The sequence below is a fragment of the Archocentrus centrarchus genome, chromosome 3 (assembly GCF_007364275.1).
Source record: "Archocentrus centrarchus isolate MPI-CPG fArcCen1 chromosome 3, fArcCen1, whole genome shotgun sequence".
NCBI classification, from domain to species: Eukaryota; Metazoa; Chordata; class Actinopteri; order Cichliformes; family Cichlidae; genus Archocentrus; species Archocentrus centrarchus.
Genome location: NC_044348.1, coordinates 35,673,440 through 35,698,653, shown reverse-complemented (window position 1 = coordinate 35,698,653; position 25,214 = coordinate 35,673,440).

Sequence of the window (25,214 nt, the reverse complement as noted above, 5' to 3'; positions counted from 1 at the left end):
GGGGGGGGGGGGGGGGGGGGGTTGGAGCCTATCCCAGCTGACATAGGGATAGGCTCCAGCCTATGGGGCGAGACACAGGGTACACCCTGGACAGGTCGCAGGGCAAACACAGAGAGACAAACAACATCCACACCTATGGGCAATTTAGAGTTTCCAATTAACCTAACCCCAGCAAGTGCAGGTCTTTGGACTGTGGGAGGAAATCCATGCAGACAGCATACAAGCTCCACACAGAGAGAGAGGGGCTGACGTGGAATCGAACCCAGGCCTTCCAGATGGTATTCTAACTGTGAGGCAGCAGTGCTAACCACTGCAACACCATGCTGCACGATAATTTAACAATTACAAAATTTAAACAAAGTGACCCTGAATTCAATAAGTGGAAGAAAATGGATGGATGGATATTTACAACATGCTCAACATAAATATTAATTCTTCAGGTTCATCTCCAGCATCGCCAACCCAACTTTACACTTGTTGAGCTATAAAGTGCTTCAAAATCAAGTCTACACAGTGTGTGGGCTTCAGGTATACGTGGTACATATTCACAGACGTTTCTGCGTTACATCCTCATGAGCTCGTAGTGCTGTTGCTGTGATGAGCATGATTGATGAGCTGATTTTCTTAAAATCTTCACATCTGAATCATCATGTGTAGGCGTGAGAAAGCTTCACGTCAGATGTTGACTTTCGCCCACACTGCCGGTAACAGGGCTCAGCTGAACAGGAAGTGATGGCCCCGCCCATTCAGCTGTACACCTGCGCCTCATTGTTTCATACCTGCCCAGCGTCTGACAGAGTGTGGGCAGGTAAGGAAGATGCATTAGATTAAGATTCAGGGTAAGGCTCAGATAGAGTGAAACAAATATCACTGAGGCAAGAAGCCTGAGTCATGGGAATACTGCTCCTTCATTTTTCTTCAAATGGGCCCTTTGTATGAGGCTCCATGTCAAGAACATAAGACTAATAATACTACAACACTCATTTCCCACAGGGATATTTTAATATTTGATCTTTTAGAATCACCTGGAGCTTTTCCAACAAGAGATACAAAAAACCTAAAGAGATGCAAAATGACAAGAACCATAGAGAACATAATTTTCATATGCTGAAGGTTCGACTGCTTTCTCTTCACTCTGTGCTCCAAGCACCTCAGTTGGGATTTAGGCCATGTGATAGTGGAAGGCAGGAGATTTGATACAGGGTCTATCACTCAAACAGGCCCTGCAGATCCGATTTAATTTAAGGTCAACCTTTTTTCTTGGGGGGGGGGGGGGGGGGCTTTTTAAATAATAAAAAAAAACATGTATACCTTTATTTGAAGATAAAGTCCATGCGCGTATGCTTCTCCACGAATATCTCCTTTACTCTGTTGCACACTGTTGCAGCACTGCCCCCTATCGGTGCGGCACGGTACTTCCTGCCTCCCCCTGTATATTTTCACCGTGCATTTATGACCGATCACAAAGAATAAACATGTCACACACATTCATTCAGTATGTTAGACAGACTGTGGAACATCAACATGTGTAGCACATGTGTAATCAAACATGTATATTGGTGATATAAAGAGAGACAGCAATGGGCATGCGCCAACCGCCTGCTTCATTTATTGAATGTGACACAGCGCCACCAGAGGTGAGCCACGGCACTGCACTGCCTCACCCCATGTTTCTTCCATGTGTTTGAACAGGTGATGCGTACATTCATGATTTTGACCATTAAAGGATTGAAATAATTCATGAAACAGTTTCATAAAACAGTTTAATAGAACAGTCAAGTGGCCAAATGTATTTTCTCTCATCATTGTTAGTATTTTACTTGTTGACAGGGGAGGCACTGTCTCACCTGCCTCCCCTGAACGCACGTCACTGGTGTCTCTGAGGATGTTGCTGTTCTGGTTAGGCCTTGTCTTGTCTTGGCTCACTCTTTCACCTAGAGGATGAAGGGCTCGTGGTAGCAGGGAATCACGACTCTTCACTGTGGACTTCAGTAGGTTTGGTTTGTCCATCTTGTTTATAGTAATGCTACGTATTATTTTGTGTAATATTTCCATCAATGATCTGCCAGTATTTGTGCATGGCACCAACATTATCGACTGATGAAACTAGAGTGAGACACTAAAGGGAGTGATGCGTCATGTAATCCCATCGTGAGGAGGCTGGGAGTGACTACATCAGCATCTGCAACATCTTCATCTCCCTGCACCCACCTCGTCACCAGCATCCTCCTCTGTCACACCAACCCTCTGCATGTCCCCCTTCACTACATCCATGAATCTTCTCTGTGGGCTCGCTCTTTTCTTCCTGCCTAGTAGCTCCATCTCCATTATCTGCATGTTTGAGTTGGCAAAGACGTTTTGTTCCTGATGCAACTCTTCCAATTTACCTGGGCTTAAGACCAGCACGAGAAGAGCACTGGCTTGTAGCTCCCCATGGCAGGGTTCAACATCTGCAGTGTCTGAAGATACAGATCCAACTGGTTCAATGTCCTAAGGTGATGATGGACTGTTTTTCTTTGTTTAACATGGATCACTGCAGTAGGTGAGTAAAGCAGTTTGCTGTATACACTTTGAAGGCATAATTATAAAAGAAGAAATCCCATCAGTTAATTTCTGACCTTGCTCATGTTAACTGGAAACCATCCCAGTCTCATTTAGCTGCTTACTATATGTGACTGCTGTGCTGAAAATAAATGAATCATTATAAAGTAGGTTTCACTGCTGGCTCCTTTATTTTTTAAATGGTTGAATATTAAAGCTGAAAATCTGGACAAATAACAAGAGTGAAGTTTGAATGGAAACACAAAGGCACATTCATACAACACAAAGGCTTTTGTGCTATCATGTCAGTGCAAGACATGATTGATGATGAAATAAGAAGGTGCTAAAAGAAAGCAAACAAAGAAGAAGAGAACAGGTGGATGAAAACAAAGCAGTGACTGAAGGAAGGGAGAGAAAATGAAACGTATCTGTGTAACAGTACAAAACTTCAATTCAAAAGACTTTAAGATGTCATTATGATACAAAATACAACCCCAACCATATACTGACTTTTAGGTACTCTGTGTCTTTATCTTACAACAAAATGTTTCGAGTGGATTTTTGAGGAGTATTTACTTCCTGTAATTATACAAAGTATGTTTTTGTTCATGTGTTTACACACATGAACAATAGAGGGTCCTAACCACCTCCAGGGGACTACGCCCACAGGGGTTTAAATACCTGGGTCTCTCCACCATTTGGCTGAGAACTGAAGAAGCCTTTCGGATGAGAGGAGAGAATTTCTGATATATGAAACTGTGTCATATTTCAACCATCGAGCGTGAAGAAAGCAATAAACTCAGAACATGTGGCGGCAGAGCTGATATAAAGCTGTCGAGGTCATGTTGTTGTTGGCTAAGCAGACAGATAATAACTCTTTACTATTGTTTGCCCTCTGCCAATAGGTGCAGGTAAACCTACAGATACAGGTGAACCTACAGATACAGGTGAACCTACAGATGCAGGTGAACCTACAGATACAGGTGAACCTACAGATGCAGGTGAACCTACAGATACAGGTAAACCTACAGATACAGGTAAACCTACAGATACAGGTGAACCTACAGATGTAGGTAAACCTACAGATACAGGTAAACCTACAGATGCAGGTGAACTTACAGATGCAGGTAAACCTACAGATGTAGGTAAACCTACAGATACAGGTGAACCTACAGATACAGGTGAACCTACAGATGTAGGTAAACCTACAGATACAGGTAAACCTACAGATGCAGGTGAACTTACAGATGCAGGTAAACCTACAGATGCAGGTAAACCTACAGATACAGGTGAACCTACAGATGTAGGTAAACCTACAGATACAGGTAAACCTACAGATGCAGGTGAACTTACAGATGCAGGTAAACCTACAGATGTAGGTAAACCTACAGATACAGGTGAACCTACAGATGTAGGTGAACCTACAGATACAGGTGAACCTACAGATGTAGGTAAACCTACAGATCAGGGTTATAATAGTTTTGGATTTTACATTATAGTTTAGTTTTAGTTAGTTTTTACTTTTTTCTCTCTAATTCAGTTAGTTTTAATTAGTTTTCAGAGTGGTTTTGCTCGTTTTTATTAGTTTTTATTTTTGGTTTTATGCTTAGTTTTAGTTAGTTTCAGTATTAGTTTTAGTATTTTCATACTTAATCAGGTACCCTTTAAAGATACCCTTTAAAGAAATAAATTTAGCAACCAACTGTTCACAGACAGCAGCACTACATGCTAAATGTGTGTAATATTAAGGACACACATGAACATCAACAGGGAGAAACTGCTAACAATATGAACTCCAAACCTCGATAAATTCTACAATAAACTCCCAATAAAGTTCAGCCTCAGTGCAGCAGATTAACAACAGCTACATGTGGTGTTTGACAAAAACAAACTCCTTGAAGGAGTCAAAGCTCAAATCCAGCTGCATCCTGATGTTCTCTCCACCTGATGCTGCTTCTGGTTTGGAGCTAGCTTGGTTAGATGCTCGCTGATTAGACTTGCAGGGTCTTTGCGGCCTCTGTAGCCTACGGAAGTGTCCTCATGTCCGCATTTATGCATGTATAGCTGGATTGCGTGTGTTAATTACCTTGTGGTTGTGTGCTGGGGGTTTTTTGGTCCTTGCTCTTTGTGCTCAGTTTTTAGGGTGCAAACATATTTGTCCCTGTTTTTTCACTTTCTTCATTTCTTCACGTCCATTCCCATAGTTTCAGCAGCTCCCTCCAGGAATTTGCTGACATTTGTGAGTCCTTATATTGATGCTTTGATTATTAGTCCTGATTGTTATTATCTGACTGATAAAGTAGCCGGAAAAGCACAAGGACTAAACACAACGTTGTGGGCTGCGTTGACCCGACGAGTAGTCACGTTTCTCTGGAGGTGCAGGCCGGGTTGCCTTGTAGGATGAGAGCGGTTTCCGTAGCTGCCTTGTGTGCGCTTCTCAGGTCTACTTTGATGTTGGTGTTTTTTTTCCTGACTAAGAAGTGTTCCGTACATCATCCACAACATCATCCACAACAAGACACTCGCTGCTATCTGTGCTATCATAGTAAAAAAAAAAAAAAAAACACCACATGGGACTCTCTGAGGAGCAGCGCGGTGTGCGCACGCACGCACATGCGCACCCATTTGCCCGACGGCGTTCCGAGCTTAAACTCGGAGAGAGGAAAAAAATGATTTCATATCAATCCACAAGACTTTTGAAAAAATAACAATATCTATAATTTCAGTTAGTTTTAGTTAGTTTTGTAAAGTCACAATTCAGTTTTAGTTAGTTGTCGTTTCTTCCTTTTAATTTTAGTTTTTATTTATTTCAGTTAACGACAATGTTTTTTCAATTTCAGTTTTCGTTATTTCGTTCGTTTTTGTTAACTATAATAACCCTGCTACAGATACAGGTAAACCTACAGATGTAGGTAAACCTACAGATAAAGGTGAACCTACAGATACAGGTAAACCTACAGATACAGGTAAACCTACAGATACAGGTGAACCTACAGATACAGAATCAGAATCAGAATCAGAATCAGAATCAGAATCTTTATTGTCATTGTACACAGAAGTTGCACAACGAAATTTAAAATGCATTCCTTTCTAGGTGCCTCAGACAATAAATAATAAAATAATAAAAATATGAGTGATAAAAATGATTACTAAAATACAGTGCACAATAGTAAATTAAGATGAATCTAGCCCCAATACACACACCAACGCACGCACACAGTCAGCACTACCGCCCCACATCACTGTCCAAACCACACAGAGTTCAGTTCAATGATAGCCCTGGCATAAAAGCTGTTCCTCAGTCTGTTTGTTCTGGCCTTCATTGTCCTGAAACGTCTGCCTGATGGCAGTAGCTGAAACAAGGAGTGTCCAGGGTGTGAGGGGTCCTGGAGGATGTTCTGTGCCCTCCTCTGGCAGCGGGCATTGAACAGTTCCTGGAGGGAGGGCAGGGGACAGCCTATGATCTTTTGAGCCGTGTTGATGATTCGCTGGAGTGTTTTCCTGTCTGCTGCTGTGCAGCTGTTGAACCACACGCACAGACAGTAGGTCAGGATGCTCTCTACACAGCAACGGTAGAAGGACACCAGCAGATTCTGGGTCAGGTAAACCTACAGATACAGGCGAATCTACAGATACAGGTAAACCTACAGATAAAGGTGAACCTACAGATACAGGTAAACCTACAGATAAAGGTGAACCTACAGATACAGGTAAACCTACAGATACAGGGGAACCTACAGATACAGGTAAACCTACAGATAAAGGTGAACCTACAGATACAGGTAAACCTACAGATACAGGCGAACCTACAGATACAGGTAAACCTACAGATACAGGCGAACCTACAGATACAGGTAAACCTACAGATACAGGCGAACCTACAGATACAGGTAAACCTACAGATACAGGTGAACCTACAGATACAGGCGAACCTACAGATACAGGTAAACCTACAGATACAGGTAAACCTACAGATACAGGCGAACCTACAGATACAGGTAAACCTACAGATACAGGCGAACCTACAGATACAGGCGAAACTACAGATACAGGTAAACCTACAGATACAGGCGAACCTACAGATACAGGTAAACCTACAGATACAGGCGAACCTACAGATACAGGTAAACCTACAGATACAGGTGAACCTACAGATACAGGCGAACCTACAGATACAGGTAAACCTACAGATACAGGTAAACCTACAGATACAGGCGAACCTACAGATACAGGTAAACCTACAGATACAGGCGAACCTACAGATACAGGTAAACCTACAGATACAGGCGAACCTACAGATACAGGTAAACCTACAGATACAGGTGAACCTACAGATACAGGCGAACCTACAGATACAGGTAAACCTACAGATACAGGCGAACCTACAGATACAGGCGAATCTACAGATACAGGTAAACCTACAGATAAAGGTGAACCTACAGATACAGGTAAACCTACAGATACAGGTAAACCTACAGATACAGGTAAACCTACAGATGCAGGTGAACCTCTCAGAAACAGTTTGTTACAGTGGGTCAGGTTTCTGTGTCCCGAGAAACTAAATGTGACCATGTGTGATTTGTCTTTAAGACAAATTTGTAGTGTAAGGCACCTAAAAGGGACCTTCAGCGGTTCCTGATTTTTTTGTCATACATATGTATACTCTATGGACAAAAATATTAGTCCACATCTCTTAATCTTTGAATTCAGGTGTTTATCCTTCCCACTGCCACAGATGTATAAAGTCAGGCACTCGTTCATGCAGTCATCCTGTACAGATATTTGAAAGAATAGGTCTCTGAATTCGAGCATGGTACTGTACTGATGACAATATTGCAACAAGTGAGTTTGTGACATTTCTTCCCTCCAGCATAATTATTCCATAATCAGCTGTAAAGGGGATTACTGCAAAGTGAAAGTGTTTAGGAAGCACAGCAAAGCAGCCACCAAGTGTGAGACCACAGAAAGTTACAGAGTGAGGTCACAAAGAGCCACAACACACGGACTCGACAACCGCAGAGCTGCGCAGGCACGAACATCCACACAAAAACAGTTCGCTGGGAGCTTCACGGATTTCCATGGACACAGTACCTCTGTCCACACACACACACACACACACATACACACACGCACACACACAGGCACGCACGCACGCACACACACACACGCACACAATAAATATTATTCTATGTGAGGTATTAATCATTATTTTTTTATAGGAGCGGGTTTAAGAAGTTCAGAATAGGTTTTACAGTCCAAACAGCTGACATCACTGATGTGAGCAAACACACCTGCTTGATCAGCAAAAACTCAAACTACAAACATCCCTTTTTATCTCTCTATCAGTTCATCGTTTTGTATCTTTTACACCTAGTTTTATTTGGCTGTGATCATCTCGGGGCTCAAGTTAAATGTTTCTAAGGTTTTAAATGATCATACACTCTGGGATCCCTGTGAGCAAAAGGCTCAGACTTCAGTTTGTTTTTTCAGGTCTTTGTGATTTCATAAACATGTGATATGGTCATCTCAGGCACAGCTTTGGCTATGGCCACCCCCCCTGCTCTCTAAACTCTGTGGGAGGGGCAGCTGTTCATAAACAGCTTGTTTCAGACAGAGGATAAACTGGAGGGCTGCTATAAGAACAGACTGTAAGAAAAATAAGGATGATTTAAAGAAGAACGGTCCAATAAATGTGGAGGGTGAATTATCATAATAGGCCTTCCTCAAACTCCCAGCACACAGCAGCAAACACAGCCACTCCTTTTGCCAAACGAACAACATAAGGAACAAATCATGGAACCACTTTTAATAACACATATTTACACAATGATTATTTTACAGAGAGCAGTCGAGGTGAAAAACGCAGGACCGGGATCCAAAAACATGCTCGGGACCAAAATAACAAACAGCCTGATTCTGCACATCCCTGCCAGGCCCAAAGATTCCCACACCATCCCTTCACTGCACTTAATCTGCTACATTTTCATGCAAATCCAGCAGACAAACAGAACCAATCACATAACCTCCTTGGACGAGGTAATAAAACCTCATAGTTTGTAGAAAATGCAACATTGTAAATAATCAAATGAAAATCACATATACTTTACAGAGATGAACTTGATTATTTCCAAGAAACACAATAAATCAGCCACAGCTCCCAGTCATTACTGAACACTGAGGTGATCTCCCTCTGATCTCAGGAAGCAGCAGACCTGATGCCCACAGAGAGGTCAGAGCTTTATGGAGCATGTGGACAGAATACACAGACTATAACAGCATGTGTAACATGTTTACAGACTTGTGTGTGCAATGGTGCAGAGCCGGAATAATTATGGGATGGATAAGCTATGTTCAGTGCTCCCTGATGGAGCCACACAAACGGGATGGAAACCTCACTGTGAGGCGACTGTACAAATAAAACTGAATTAAATCAAATATAAAAAGCTCTGTTTCTTGGTTGCCAGGGTGACATATACCTGTTGAAGTCTTGGTCCATGATGAAGATACATCCATATTTTGCCCAGAGACCAGGCTGTCTCCTCTTTTTTCTGAGTAACTGAAAAAAAAAGCTTCACAGAAATCTGTGAATGATCTTTCCGTTCGTGTTCCTGAAGGACGCCGAGCAGCTAATATCCCAAATGTTGGTTTAACTTTCTGTTTTGGAACTATAATTCAAACACGAGTCATTCAATCCCAAAGTGTTTGCTGAGTGTTGATGTTCAAGGTCTGAATAAATATCCAGACGTCCTCACATCACGTGCAGATGGTAACACAACTCGAATAACTCGCTGTTATGATTTATGGGGACCTGAACACATTTCCATACAATGACGTAATCTTAGCTAAATCATCGCTGTGACGCCTCACAGGCTAATGCAGGCCATCAGGACAGCTGTCAGGAACGCCGCAGCCTCCGGGGGACGGCGTTATTAATGGAAGCTGCTGTATCGAGCACAGCTGGACGCTCACGGCGTGGTTCGTGCTGTGTGGTTTGTAAACTGGTTTCAGAGCAAGCAGAACCCAGCAGAGAAGCTGGAGGGGTTTCACAGGACGTGGTGAAGGCCTGAGAGGAGCAGCTGAGGATGATTTAACCACTACAAACACTGGGAGCTGATGAGTAACCGAGTCAGGCTTTACCGAGAGGCACGAACACACAGCAGCCTGTGAGGGTCTGAGCACAGACTTTTAATAATACATGTTCAGCGTGTGCAGGGCTGAACAGCATGCGAGGATCAGAGATCCTGATACACAAACACAAATAAATCTGAATTATTTTTTATTGATTATGTGCCACTGCAAATGTTACCCCGAGGAACGACTGCAGAGAATTATCAATCAGAAAACATCTCGTCTCCTCGAGCTGCGTGTGATCAGGTGCATCTCATCAGTGTTTTCAAAGTAAACAAAGTCAAAAAGAAAGCTCTTCCTGGTGTGACTCGTGCCTTCTGTGTTTCCTCGTCTTTGTCACCGTGTTAGTGTTGGTTAATTGTGTTTTGGTTACTTCCTGTTTCACTGTGAAGGTTATTTTTTGTCTCCTTGAGGTTTGACATCATGCTGTTGTTCCTTTCTCTGTCGTGATCATCTGTCCCACCCTCATTAGTTGCACATGTGTTAGTAACAAGCACCCCTGTGTTTTTGTCATCTATATACAGATCTGCGTGTCCATTTGCTTTTGTCAGATTATTTGTGCCCCTAGAATTCATCGGCAAAAATGAAATGAAGCGAAAACACTAAACCTGTGTCCAAAGATGGCATAATAAACAAAAAATCAGATGATTTTACTGACGAGCTTAACAAAATCCTGTCATCCATGAAGGATACAGTGTGTCAGAGTTGGGCTCGAAGGTTTTTTGCTATCATCAGGTATGACGAAGAGCCGTGTCCTTCACATACCTGTGTTCCATCTACAGTTCAGCTGGCAGCTTTTCACAATAAAATCAATTTAGCTTCACAATCTATGCTCTAAGCAGGCCTGACATAAACACAGTGCCAAATACTTACTATTTATGTATTTGTATATTTCATATTAAATATATATTTTATTTACAGACAGGAGGCACAAACTGCTTTACAGAAAACAGACTAAGAGCAGAAAAATGAAAAAGAAGAAAAAACAAGTTTTTTGAATGATTGTGTTGTTTGTTGTCTTGTTGTGGTGCAGTGTTACGAAGCACACCTGACGCTGTGTGGTGCGTTTAATGAGAGTCTTTAATTTTAAGGAGCTTTGAGTCTGTGTGCTCTAATAAACTCTATTAGACACCGACGTCACTGCTGCCGTCTGCAGACTGCTCACTTTGTGAATCCTAATCGGCGTTATTCACTGTTTCTGATTGACGTCATCTACTTCATGTTTTCAGAAGGTCCATAAAAGTCAAACATTTGCAGCAAAGGGAGTGTCCAAAGTTCATTTAGGGACGTTTAACCTTCCACCAGAGTCCTGCACTGTCTCTAATCTTTGTCCAGAGGAGAGTTAAACCATTTACCTGGTTGACCTTTGACCTCAGCAGGTGCATTAAACTGGTTAAAGGTCAGTGAGGATTTGTCTTTTTTCCAGAAAGAGTTAATAAACAGCCCGAGCCATCGCAGCTCTCTAACACATATTTTATTTTATCTGCTCAGAAATCATAAAAACATGAAGTTCAGAAGTTGCCTGTGAATATTAATGTTTCTGTTCAGGGTTGAACAGATGCAGAGAAATCCTGGACCAATATATCTTCAGATTCTGACGGTTGGTTCACTTTTACTGCAGATTGTGTTCAAACACTGTAAACAGTCTGCTGACAGTGTGACAGACTGTCTGACCTTTATAACGGGATATCAATAGAAACACACACACACACACACACTCACATGCACACTCACACACACACTCACATGCACACTCACACACTCACTCACACGCACACACACACGAGCCTCATGACTGGACAGAGAGGTCTGTGTGACAGGAAGTGACAGCAGAGGAACCTCAGACCTGACTTTGATCCACGTCTTTTTTGTGGCTGGTTGGAGGTCAGTCAGTCTCATTCATGCAGCCGTGGATGAATTCACCTGTAATTTAACACTTTTTCCTATAAATTGTTTTCCTGTTATTTTAAACTTATTAAATATAAAAAAAAATAGACTGTTAATGCCTAATGTAAAATAACATGAAACTGTTAATAACTGTAACATTTTTATTTTCTAACTAAACCTCTGTCAGCAGTCATATGACAAACTAAAACAACTCTCCCCTCATGATGCCCAGAGCTCGTTAGCATGACTGAGGTGATGTTAGCAGTTACCTGCATGCAGCTCAGTACACACTCATCTCTGGATTGAGGCACATTCAGGTTTTCACACTGACCGTCACTCTTATTATACTATATGATTTTTATTGTATCGTATTAACGGGGATGGTTCATGTGCTCGTTAAGTTCCCTAAAAGTTGTACAGGTGATTTAATTAAGCCAGTGCATTCACAGATTATAACACTCTATAACACTATAAAGTAAATTCTGTGACTCACTAAGTGTTTTACATGTATGTAAAAAGTTCAGAGTTAAGAGAACAAATGCAAAAGGCTGTTACACAATAAAATGCATAATCAATAGATTCCTCTTTTTAATAAACTGTATAATTTGGAGTTATCACGTAATCTAACCGCTCTGTGCAAACCGACACGATTTTCTTACTTCTGTTGGTAAAAAATGAAAACAGTAGAGTCCACATTTAATTACTGATTGTGTTTGTGTTTAATTGGACAGATGGCTTTTTGAGATAAATCCCAGCATGGATCAAAAGAGGCGAGCAGCTGGCAGTCCTGCGTGAACCTCTGTGAAGAGAACGGGGCGCCAGGTCTGCCCGTGGTGCTCTTCTCTGGTTCTCAGTTGATCTGCATGAGGCTGTGAGCACAGGCCCCACTAAAGGACACTAGACCCTCATGCAGCCCTCATGGAATCTCTTTCTGACAGTTTGGTCAGAAATATACATGAGTAACATGCTGGAGGTGATTTTGCAATGCGGTGTACAGTATGTCATATACTGGTTCTGTGACTGGGCCGATGTCCTGTCTCACTCTCCTCCTGTAACATCCTGTCTCCTGGTACTTCGACCGCAGATGAGAGACACAGCAAGCTTTGGCCTCGGTTTAACTGCTACATTTCTTCCTGTTTTGTTTGTGTGTTTTTTACATCTACAAAAATACACAAGCTACAAAACTGTATTTTAACTATGGAAAATTTTACATGATGGTAAATTTTTGTTATTTTATGGTCTTTTTCTCAGGTCCCACTTGTTGAGTGAATGTCCAGCACTTAGCAAAAATCCATCCATCCATCCATGTGTGAGACTGCAGCAGTTCCAAAGCAGCCGAAAGACTTCCAGCAAAAAAACATCCTAATAAATAAAAATCTGTTCAAACTTTCCTGAATGTGAAGTGTTTATGATAAATTGAACTTCTGTTCGCAAAGTGTCCAATTTGAATTGATATCAGGAGGATCAGAGGATCTGCAGAGAAAACCCAAAAACCATCATTTACAGTCGGCTGCTCTCTGAGGCTGATGTTGTTGGAATGACCCAAACACTTTTTGATTTGGGCTTTTGCTCTTTGAGGTCCGTGTGAACGTGCAGCGCTCACACAGCGGTGGTTAGAACAGGAAATGTACAGACAGCAGCAGTGATGTAAGTGGTCTAGAGAAACACATTTAAATCAGTCTTCACTGAGTGAAACTGCAGAAGTGCAACAGCATCTTAAATGTTTCCAAAAGGTCTTTAACTGATGATTTGTTGAAACCCTTCATGACATTTTAATGCATTACAGAGTTTTATTTTTTTAAAGAAAATGATGTGGAATCATGTTTGTAAGGAGATTCTTCACCAAATGCAGTTTTTATTTTCTTAAAAGTTCTTCTGACACACAATCAATGATCATCCAACCACACTGGTTCCAGCTGGATGACATTTTGTTTAATAAAACATGCTATGATTTTTTTTTACAGTCAACGCTGCTTGACTGTAAAAAGTTTTAATAATGTGCTTTGAGTAATTGTATTTGACATATTTTCATTTGTTTGCTTTTGATGAATGATTTAAAACCACTCTGAGTTTTATTAAAGCTTCATCTGTAAATCTAATTTGTGTGGCAGTTATTTGTGGTTTTCATTTATTGTTTCTTGATGTGTCACTGTGACGTCCTCCGAGACAAATAAACGACTTTAATGAAGAAAATATTCTGGATGAGTTAAAGCAGGGACATGAAATTAAAATAAAATCCAGTAGAGAACAAAGAGAACCAATAGAGCAGCGAAAGAATGACAAGCAGCTCTTTTATTAATTCTCATCATTGTTCATCACGTCTTCTTTCCTCCATAAACCACAAATATGGCTGCCATGATTGCAGCCTCTCCCCCAAAACAGCTGCCAGACTTGAACCTCCCTCCTGTCATCCTCCCTCCAACCAATCATATCCCACCTTATTAAACCTGCTTAGTTTTTTAAATGTCAGTGGAAACAGGAGGGAGGTTAGGAATCTGCACAGCTGGGTGGAAATATGCTCCAGGCTCCTCTCTGACTAGCAGTCTGTGGGATGCTGCGGTCTCTCACTGGAAACCAGAAAACTCCACTCTGTTTTCCCATCATGTGGGATTCATGCAGGACCTGATTCCATCCATGTCAGAGATGGTGCAGGTAGCTGCCATATTAATTATACATGTGATCCTTTAAAAAAAAATAAACCAGTTATTATTGACTTACAACCGGAGGCTGAATTTTCAGTCAAAACTAAACCTTGAAAATCCGACTAAAATGCCACAGAGGAAAACTAAGATTTCCTAATAAAATCGAGTCAAATGACATCAAGACTGAAGCTGTTGGCAAAGTATCATTAACAGAAGCTAAAAGGTCAGAGGTCACAGAGACTCCAAGCAGGAGGATGAGTGACGTGTTTCTTGTGGACTCATATGTGAAACATTCAGACTGTCACTGACTGAAGTGGGAGTGGTACCCAGAAAAGCTGCATCATCCTCATAGACTGATGGATGTCAGCCATGAGCATCATAATGGAAGGTATGTTGTGATTTTGGAGCCAGAGGAGAACCTTTATGATTAGAGAGGTGGAGCTAAGTTATTAGCTAATGCTAGCAAGCCTGGTTATGCTACAGTCACGTTGTACAGTGGTTGGAGTCCACGGCACGATTGAAATTATTGCAAACATGTGTAATAAGTTGTGCATGTCACGTAGTTGCTGCAGGATGAAACATGTTCATGGAATATGACCAGAATGCAACCTGTTGGCAACAGCTGAGTCGAGTCTCCTTTTGCAAAGAGACACATCACACATGAGCGGCGCTCCTCGGTGCTGTCTGACTCTGACCGACTGCAACGATCTGTCTGCATTTAGAAATTAGACGGCAGTTTTTTGCAAACCTTTCACCAACTTGTCTGAGCGCGATTACAGTCTGACTGTTTGGAGACAGTTTGCTTCCCACCAGGTGACCTCTGCACTCACACAAAGGTTCAGTGCAATCACCAGGCATCTTATTTTTATACTAGTGTGACTGCATGAGCAAACTGCAGCTATGAATTGTATGGCGGTGTTGCCCAAATACAGATTAGTACTGATATATAAATGAAACAGTAATTAAATTTCACTCACAGATCAGAGACCTCTTTGATAACCTGTCAGATACTTGCAATAAAAATACTCCAAAAGGCACAAACACAGCGGGCAGCTACAGCCACCTGTGTCGGCATTCACCTGCCAGTCAAAGTGACCACAGAGAACAACTTTAAGCCTTAAAAAAAGGGCGATGAAGTTTCTGCATCAGCCTGTAAACACGTTTATTTCTGCTGTGAAGTTGGACATTTTAACATGGGAGTCTGTGAGGACTGACTCATTTTTCATGACAGCCTCAAGTGGCCACTGGAGGAACTGTAGTTTTTGGCACAAATATCCACATAGATAAAAATAAACACAAGCATCATAAATCTGTGGGTTAATGCAGGAGTGCCATCAGTGTTTGTTGCTGTTTCCTCTCTTTCTGTATATCTGCAGCTCTCAAACGTACCCATGTTACCATGGTAACGGCGTGTGTCACTAGCGTTTTCATGAGGGAACTTTTGTTTGCCGCTCAGATCAGAGTGCTGTTTATTGGTGTTTATGGGTTTTCATGCTGTTTACATTCCTGCTCAAGTCTGATTTATGCAAACATGTGAGTGGCCTCACGTGCTCATCCCTCTGAAAAACAGACACGCACACACATGCACGATCACCGTAATCACACACCGTTTGTTACTGTCAATCATTTGTTTCAGTCATTCATTGTTGGAAAGTAACCACACGGAGTCCTGATGCTGCCTTTCACCGTTTATTCACTCTGACCGACAGTCTGACACAAGGAGCCGACTCACCAGAGGAACTTTAACCCGCCGAGGCCAAAATCATCATCCCAACCCCGACCCCATCCCCGACTCCAGCCCCAACCCCAACCTGAACATCGACCCCAACCCCTACTCCAGCCCCAACCCCGACCCCAACATCGACCCCAACCCTGACTCAAACCCCGACTCCAGCCCTGACCCCAACCCCGACCTCGACCCCATCCCCGACTCCAGCCCCAACCCCGACCCCAACATCGACCCCAACCCCTACTCCAGCCCCAACCCCGACCCCAACATCGACCCCAACCCCTACTCCAGCCCCAACCCCGACCCCAACCGCGACCCCAACCCTGACTCAAACCCCGATTCCAGCCCTGACCCCAACCCCGACCCCAGCCCCGACCTCGACCCCAACCCTGACTCCAGCCCTGACCCCAACCTTGACTCTAGCCCCGACCCCGACCCCAACAGCGACCCCAACACCAATCCCGACTCCAGCCCCGACCCCAACCCCAACACTGACCCCAACCCCAACCCCAACCCTGACTCCAGCCCTGACCCCGACTCCAGCCCTGACCCCTACACCGACTCCAGCCCCGACCACGACCCCAACACTGACCCCAACCCCAACACCAACCCCGACTCCAGCCCTGACCCCTACACCGACTCCAGACCTGACCCCAACCTCGACTCCTTGCTGTGACTTTCTTTTCATTTTTGTTGCACTGATTTCTCTGGTTTTGGTGTGAGGCGACCTCAGGTCCCGACCCTCCACCTGCTCTGCAGTCACAGAGCATCTCAGGATGTCGATGCTCACAAGTCATTCACATGAGAATCTTTCCGCTCACTGTCCCACGTGGCCCGAATGTAGCAGGAGCCTCAGGTGGTTTGGATGCCGTGGCCTTTGACCTCTAACATCCTCGCTCTGTGCATGCAGTCGGTTGGACACATGATGGGGTGTGTCTATGTGTGTGTGTGCTGACTTTTCTTACTTTGCCCAAAAATGACACAAACAGGAAAATGAGGAGAAGCCTGCTTTTCTCCGTCAGCCCTTTTCGCTTCCCCTTTCTCCAGCAGCTCTCCTCAGTGGGGGAGAAGAGTGAGGAGCAGCCGTTGTATCGTGACTCACCGGTCCTCCTCCGCCCTCCGCCCTCCGCCCTCCTCCTCCTCAGAATGTGGTTTTATGTCCTGGACAGTCACAGTTTGTGATAACGACTTCATAGTCTCTGCAACAACTCCAACACTTCCAACAATCACACTCACATGAATCACAAAACTCAACACAACTATGGTCAAAATAACTCCATAAGATTAGTGCACTCACTGCTTTTCAGCTTTTTGTAATTAATTATAGATAATTGAACGGTTGCTTTTTTTTTTTTTTTTTTACTGCAGTGTAGATTATGATGGAGGCTGTGATATGCAGGTTTGGTTCTGAGTTCTGACTGCAGATACAAGCAGATAAACTTCTAGGATCCTGTAACTTCTGATGTCAATTATATTCATATTTAATATACAAGGGCATTGAAATGCAGTTTACCTAGTGGTGCTTTTTGTTGCTGTTACTGGGGAGGCTGCAGAGCATCAGTACAAACTGATCACCAGAAACATGTTTAGTAAAGGATGTGGATGTTGTCTGTAATTTATCTGTTGTGGTGTGCATCACATGGGCATTAACACTGCTTCTACTTCTTGACCTCTGATGCAGGTTGCAGACACTTGGTTCTCATCTCTATCCTGTGCTGTGATGTTTGGACTCACCACACTGCCTGGTTTGGTTTCTGCTTGTCTCTGTATCCTTACTTAGGAGTCTGGATGCTGGCTTTCAGTGAGGTGCATTTTACTGGTGACTTTTCTCTAGTAAAATAAATTGCTCTCTCATAATGAGTCAAGTTCACCACATTTGATTGATCACACGCACGTCCCCTGAAGTCAGCGTCACATCGTGGACACCAGGAAGTTTAAGGCGTTTGATGAGTCGTATGTTAGTAGGTTAGTAGGCTGGACCAGATGGTATTAGCGGACGTGTCCTTAAGACCTGCGCTGACCAGCTGGCACCTGTGTTTACACTGATATTCAACCTCTCACTGAAACTGTGTGTGATTCCCACCTGCTTCAAAAAGTCCATCATAGTCCCTGTCCCAAAGAAACCACACCCCAGCAGCCCCAATGACTTCAGGCCCATAGCACTCACCTCTGTGGTGATGAAATGCTTTGAGAGACTCATCAAGACATTCATCACCTCCTCACTGCCCACCACCCTCGACCCACTACAGTTCGCATACCGGCCAGACAGATCCACAGATGACGCCATATCCTTCCTCCTCCACAAGACCCTTTCACACATAGACACTGGTAAGGGGAACTATGTGAGAGTGCTGTTTGTAGATTACAGCTCAGCATTCAACACCATAGTTCCCTCCAGGCTGGTCTCTAAGCTGCTGGACCTGGGCCTGGGCCCATCCCTGTGCAGGTGGGTTCACAGCTTCCTGACCAGCAGACCACAGGTGGTACGAGTGGGTCACCTCACCTCATCCTCCCTCACCCTCAACACTGGATCCCCCCAAGGCTGTGTGCTCAGCCCTCTGCTGTACTCACTGTACACCCATGACTGCGCGGCCACGTCAGAGTCCAACGTCATCATCAAGTTTGCTGACGACACTGCTGGTGTGGGACTAATCTCTCACAATGAGGAGACAGCCTACAGGAGAGAGGTCTCCCACCTGGAGAACTGGTGCCAGGAGAACCACCTCCTGCTCAACGTCAGCAAAACAAAGGAACTGATCGTGGACTTCAGCAGGAAGCAGCAGAGGGACTACCATCCACTTGTCATCAGTGGTGCTGAGGTGGAAAGAGTGGACACTTTCAAATACCTGGGAGTGACCATCTCACAGGACCTGTCCTGGACTCATCACATTAACATCACTGTGAAGAAGGCCAGACAGCGTCTCTACCTCCTCAGGCGGCTGAGAGACTTCAAGCTCCCACTCAAGGTGCTCAGGAACTTTTACACCTGCACCATCGAGAGCATCATGCGTGGGAGCATCACCACCTGGATGGGAAACTGCACCAAGCAGGACTTCATGGCCCTAAAAAGGGTGGTTCGTTCAGCCGAACGGACCATCAGAACCACCCTCCCCAACCTGCAGGACATCTACACCAAGCAGTGCAGGCTGAGGGCCATGAAGATCCTAAAACAGCCCAGCCACCCCGGACACTCTCTCTTCTCCCTGCTCCCATCAGGCCGGCGTTACCGCTGCCTGAGGGCTAAGACTGAAAGGTTGAAGAAGAGTTTTTACCCACAAGCCATCCGTCTGCTCAACTCTGAGCCCTAACTGGACCATTATTGCACAATGTAAATATTATAATTTATAAAAGTGTGTATAGTGTATAGTATATAGAGTATAGTGTATAGTGTGAATTACTTATTTTTATTTTTATTCTTCTTATTTATATGTGTGTGTATATATGGTTGCAGGTACAAAATACATCTCACTGTGCATTGTACTGTGTATAACTGTGCATGTGACAAATAAACACTATCTTCATCTTAATCTTAATCCTAATTTCTACAGTGTAAATAACTGTACTAATATAAACTACATGTTGTGTACTTGTTTGAGCAGGTAACTGAATCTCCTTCTGCTGGAGCTGTGATGTCCTCTGAAGTTATTCAGTACTGAATCACAGATGTGTGTGTATATAATATGTGAACACTTGTTTTGTCCTGACGCAGTGGAAGATGAACACGATGTGAACAGGATGCGATCATTATGCAAAGTCATATAAGTAAAACCTTAGATTACATCACAGGAACAAGCTGGGGTTTCCCTGCCTCAATCTCCACCCTCTCACCTTCTTCTTTTCTGTCTGAGTCGATGGACCAACATCCTCCGCAGGGCCGGCTCTGTGTTTTCTGTACATCCACTGAGTCACGGCCGACTTTCTCAGTTGCTTCAATCTCACATTTACACGCTTGTGAAAACTTCCCACGTGGCTCCGCCTCCAAGGAGCTGAACGTCCTTTGGATTTATCTGCAGTAAACACACTGAGTTGGAAAGTTTGCAGCATACAGTATATTCAACAAAAAGCGCTGAGAGCACCAACACAGCGAGGCAGCTCGCCCTCTGGCAGCATTTCCTGTTTTATCAGATATTAATTTAGTTTTCTTTGGTCTTTATAAACATACTTTAACAAGTTTGTAGTTCAGGAAAATCAGATCAGAGCAGCAGGACACAAACATGGAGGAGCAGGAGATGATGACAGGGACGGATTCAGGAATAACTCGAGCTTATTATTACAAACAAAGGCACAGCTCTATGCAGCATTATCATCACTCTGACCTTCGGACCAATACATTGACCTTGAAAGAGAGGTCAGAGGTCAGATGTGACCTGATATTTTTAACTTTTATATGGTACTTTCTGCACCATATAGCAAGTTTTCAGGCTTTTCTCAGGTTTGGGCAGATAAATCGTGAAGCTGGGGATGTCAGGGGATTGTTAACATGACCTCTGACCTCTGCACCCCTACAAGCTTTGATCAGAATTCATTCAGAAGTTTTTGAGCTGTTTACAGACAGAAACACACAAAGAAACGACCGCCTCAGTGGATAAAACATGAATATGAAGCAGGTTTAACCAGAAAGACGCCTCACTGATATATATACATACTGATGATGTGCACGCACACTGGAGCCACAGGTTAAATCAACTGCTTTTTACTGCCAGCCTCATTCACACATTCATGCAAACACCTTTTATCTAAGTGCCGTGTCTAATATTCATACACAGATATGTAGGCTGGTGGAGGCGGGTATCAAACCCCTGACCTTCCATGTGGCAGATGGCCTGCACGGCCTCCCAGGCTGGGAGCATGTCGGTGTGATGTGGCACAGCTTTCTGTTGTATGGTTTTGATCTCCTGCTGGGCTCAGTTTCATCCTTCAGATCTGATCCGATGTCCTCCGTGTGCGTTTCTGTCGTGTTTAGTCATTTCCTGTTTTGTTTTGGTAGCATTGTGTTTAGCTTTGCTTCCCTCATCTCGTTAGCCTGATTCTGCTCACCTGTGTCCTTAATGACCTCGTGTGCATTTAGGCCTCAGCTTTCTGTGTTGTGTCCTTGTCGATGGCTCCCGTGTGCGCTGTTTGTTCTTAGTTTAGTCTTAGCTTAGGTAGTTCTGGTTCCAGTCGTGCTCAGTTTAAACCTTTGTGTCTTCCAGCAAATAAAGCTGAGCTTTGAGTTAATCCCATCTGAGTGCTGTGTTTGGGTCCTGGTTCGCTGTCCTGACAGACTTAGGACCGATCACAGTGAAAAAGCTTTCAGCATCAGAGCTTCATAATAAAAAAAGGGAAACGAGTGAGACGCTGTTAGCTAATTTCAGTCTGGGAGCAAACATTATTTAACACATCGATTCTGTTCGTGAGTTTTCTGGAAAGGGGAAATCCCCCATTCTCCAAGGTGGTCGTGAACGCAACTTGTGCCATCACTTCGACTTGTCCTCTAATATCGCTGCTGAAACTGTTTCCCAGCTTTTGTGATGGATGTTAGCATGCTGGTGGCTAATGATGGATGTGACCACAGAATTCAGTTTTCCACCATGTAGTAGGTGCACAGGGGTAGTTTCCAAAATCTGGTAGTTTTTTTTTGGCCAGTTTAACACATTCAAAAACAAACCTGCCAGCAGAAGTGATGCTGTGTAGGTGGAGGAAGCACCTGCAGCAGGCGCAGTTAAACAGCTCAGTGGTGTATGAATATGATCGTAACCTTTTCTCTAAAACTTGGAAACTTCAGGAGTTTTTTGTCTTTGGGTCAAGCGCACAGGGACGTGTTTGAGGACGTGTAGATCTGCCTACACTGTCACATGCACTCTGCCCGTGATGGCGTGGATCCAGGATGCACAGCGTGTACTCGGTGAGGTGTCTGAGCCGCTGTGCATGCAGAGCCTCTCACACTCTTTCCTGCACACCGTCTGTCCTGTCTTGCATCATTTACTGAGAGCTGTGAGTGTTCTGCAGGCACTGTGATCCGTGTGCATGAAAACCTTTGTGTACAACTTCAGAAATCTGAGGGGAAATGATGGAAACAGGCTCAGAACAGAGCATGAAGTGAATCATTACTAAGAATGACTTTCTGCTTGACAAAAATAGTTCAAGGAAGAAAGTCGTTTGGACTGAAATTCATGCTCACTGACTCGGCGGGAGTCGTGTAGTGAAAATTCTCAGGAACACAGACCGGAATCTGCGATCATAGCAGCGATAAACTCCGGCATCATCGGCCTTCAGTGATCCTGCACCAATCAAAGAGACGAACCACTTGTTACAAATAAATACTGTGAAGAATGGAAACCTGACAGCCACAAGCCTGATGTGCCTCTTTCATGAGTACAAACATGCACAGTTATATTTATGTTTCTGCCAGTAACTATTGCTCTATTACTGACAGCATGCAGGACGGGTGCTCTGCTAGTGAAGAAATCATACAGTATGTATGTATATACTGTATGTGTCAGGCTACATATTAAAGAGCCTGTCTGGGATTTCTGCCATTCAGTGATTACCGGCAGAAACTCCGAGCTGATTCCAGATCCTGGAGGGATGTTTGTGGGATGTAGAAATCCATTTAATTAAAAGTTGACACATGAGGAATGCTGAGTGTTTTTTGTGGCACAAGCCTGGTAATCCTGACTTTACTCTACTTTTACCAAACTAGTAAGCGTGCATCAGAGGCAGATGCTGTGTGAGAGTTTAAAAATGCATCCATGAACCTCCACGCTGCAGCGCTCACATCATGCTCTCGTCTTCAGGTGCAAGGTCTCAGGTGAAGCCACAGTGGGACTTCCTCTCACTCTATCACATGACCTACTAATGTCACCTGAAGGGAAGTGTGAGTGGGGGTTGAGGCTCCTGGGAAGGGAGCTCAGGACTGCATCGTGGGTGGCTGACAGTTGGTGTTGTAAGCCTTCACCTGAGTTCAGTGACACAGCGGCCACAGAGGGCTTCTTTTACTCCTGTGTGTCCACTGTGAACCACCGCCACTGAAACTGAAACTGAAACAGGCCCGGTCTCCTGGTTCAGGGACACCACGACCTGGATGAGCCTCACAGACATGATGCCAGTTTAACCAGAAACAGCCACAATGTTTCCACACTACCAAAGTTCAGGTAGGAGATGAAGTGACTCTGGTGAAATGTCAGCAGGGTCGTTCATGAGGGGACCGTGGATGAAGTTTGAGATTCTTCAACTTAATGCAAAGTTAATATTAATTTAGGTCAACCAACCCTTTAAATACAAAGGACAAAAAAGTCCCACATCCCCAAAACCTCTCAAATAATCAATTAATAAAATCTTTAAATAATTGATTTATTGTTTCCTAAACACACAAAACTCCGTTCATGTATCCAGTTACAGCAGCTTATAGAACAATTAAACATGTTTTCCTTGTTACCCGGCTTGTTGGCGTGTTCTTACTTTAATTATTAGTAAGGCCACATTCTATTTATACTGTAGTTATGTGACTAATGGAGTCATTAATCATTAATCACACTCAAAGAAAAAGCTTTTCTTATTATGTTGGCACAGTGGAAACACGCTGATTGCTTAAAGAAGCAATAACTGTGGCAGTTTGGATGTCTGCAGCATCAGTCACTGCAGTTTAATTATAGCACAGACATGTGAACTGTGGGCTCCATCCAGGCCAGGAGCATGTGATGTTCAACAAACCACACACATCCTCCAAAATCACATCTCAGCTACGCACACACACACAGGCACACACACACACACACACACACACACACACACACACACACACACACACACACACACACACACACACACAGGCAGGCACACACACACACACACACACACACACAGGCAGGCACACACACACACACACACACACACACACACACACACGCACGCACACACACACACACACACGCACACACACACAGGCACACGCACACACACACACACACACACACACACACACACACACACACACAATTTGGAGTTTAGCCTCCAAATTATGAGATAATAAAAACAAAGGATGCTGAATCAGACTCAGATAAATGAATTCTCAGTAAAAACCAGTAGAACTGAGTAGAGTTGAGGTGTCCGAGCTGCAGCTTCACACTGGAGGTCAAAGGGAGATGAGCACAGAGGATGTGGGGAGACTCAGAGGTGTGTGCAGCTGTCCTGCTGCGGTTTGTCCTGTTCCTTCGTCCTTCGTCATATTTTGGTACCCGCGGCCTCTCTTTCCCGTCACTCACACTTCCTCCTCTCCTTCCTCCTTCCTTCCCGTAAGTTTCCCCTTTTCTACACCCACACCCACCCACTACTATCCCCAAACACACACACAACAACACACAGATATAACTATCTGTCCTCTCCAGGAATGAAATGTTCCTGGAAATAATAACCACATGCATACATGTTGCTACATCTAACACTTTATTACATTTTGTGCTTTCACCTCTCAGCTTTTTACTGACAGAAAGAAAAAAACGAGAGATGCTGCAAACCGAAGGAGAGGTGTTCAGTTTTCTCAGATCAGCCACAGAAAAGGTTTTCCTGATGTGAACCGGTTGGTTCCACTGCAGGGAAAAACTGAAAGACTGAGAACAGCTCAGCTTATAGCCATGCATACTCATGTCATTAAACACAGCACTGTTTAGGTTCTCTTTCCCAACCATAGATTTCAACCATTTACACGCAAAACAAATCAAACAAATATCCTGTAAGAACCACAAAGTTCCAGAACTGCTGGAAATGAACTGAATATTTTGGAATTCCAAGGCAGTCACTGGGGACGTTTTCCCATAAAGAAGCTCAGGTTCTTGAACCATTTCATTATGATGGTGGAAAATTTGTCTGTGAAGACAGAGGGTCCTGGCTTCTCCCATACAACTCTGCCTAAGTAACTCAGTGCCAAAGTAAAGGAAAACATGCACTTAGCTGTGAGGATGAGGCAGGAAAACAGGTCTGATTCTGCTGGGATACAAATCAAACATGGAATCGGCTTGTTTGGCAGCTAATCGTTACATTAACAGTGAGTTGTGTTAGAATTTGTACAGAAGGTCTCTAAGGATTGTTCCCCCACTGTGATGGATGACCTTTATTATAACAGCTGGTTGGGTTAGGGACACACGCACAGGTGGAGCTGTGATAACACCTGAATCATCTTGGCTTTTAGCCTCCATCAGGTTCTAAAAGAACAGGTGAGTTTGCAGTAAGGACGTGCTCAAAATCTGGAATGGCCAGTAGAAAACCTTATTTGGTACATAAACTGGGAAAGTGGAACTTTTTGCCCCACC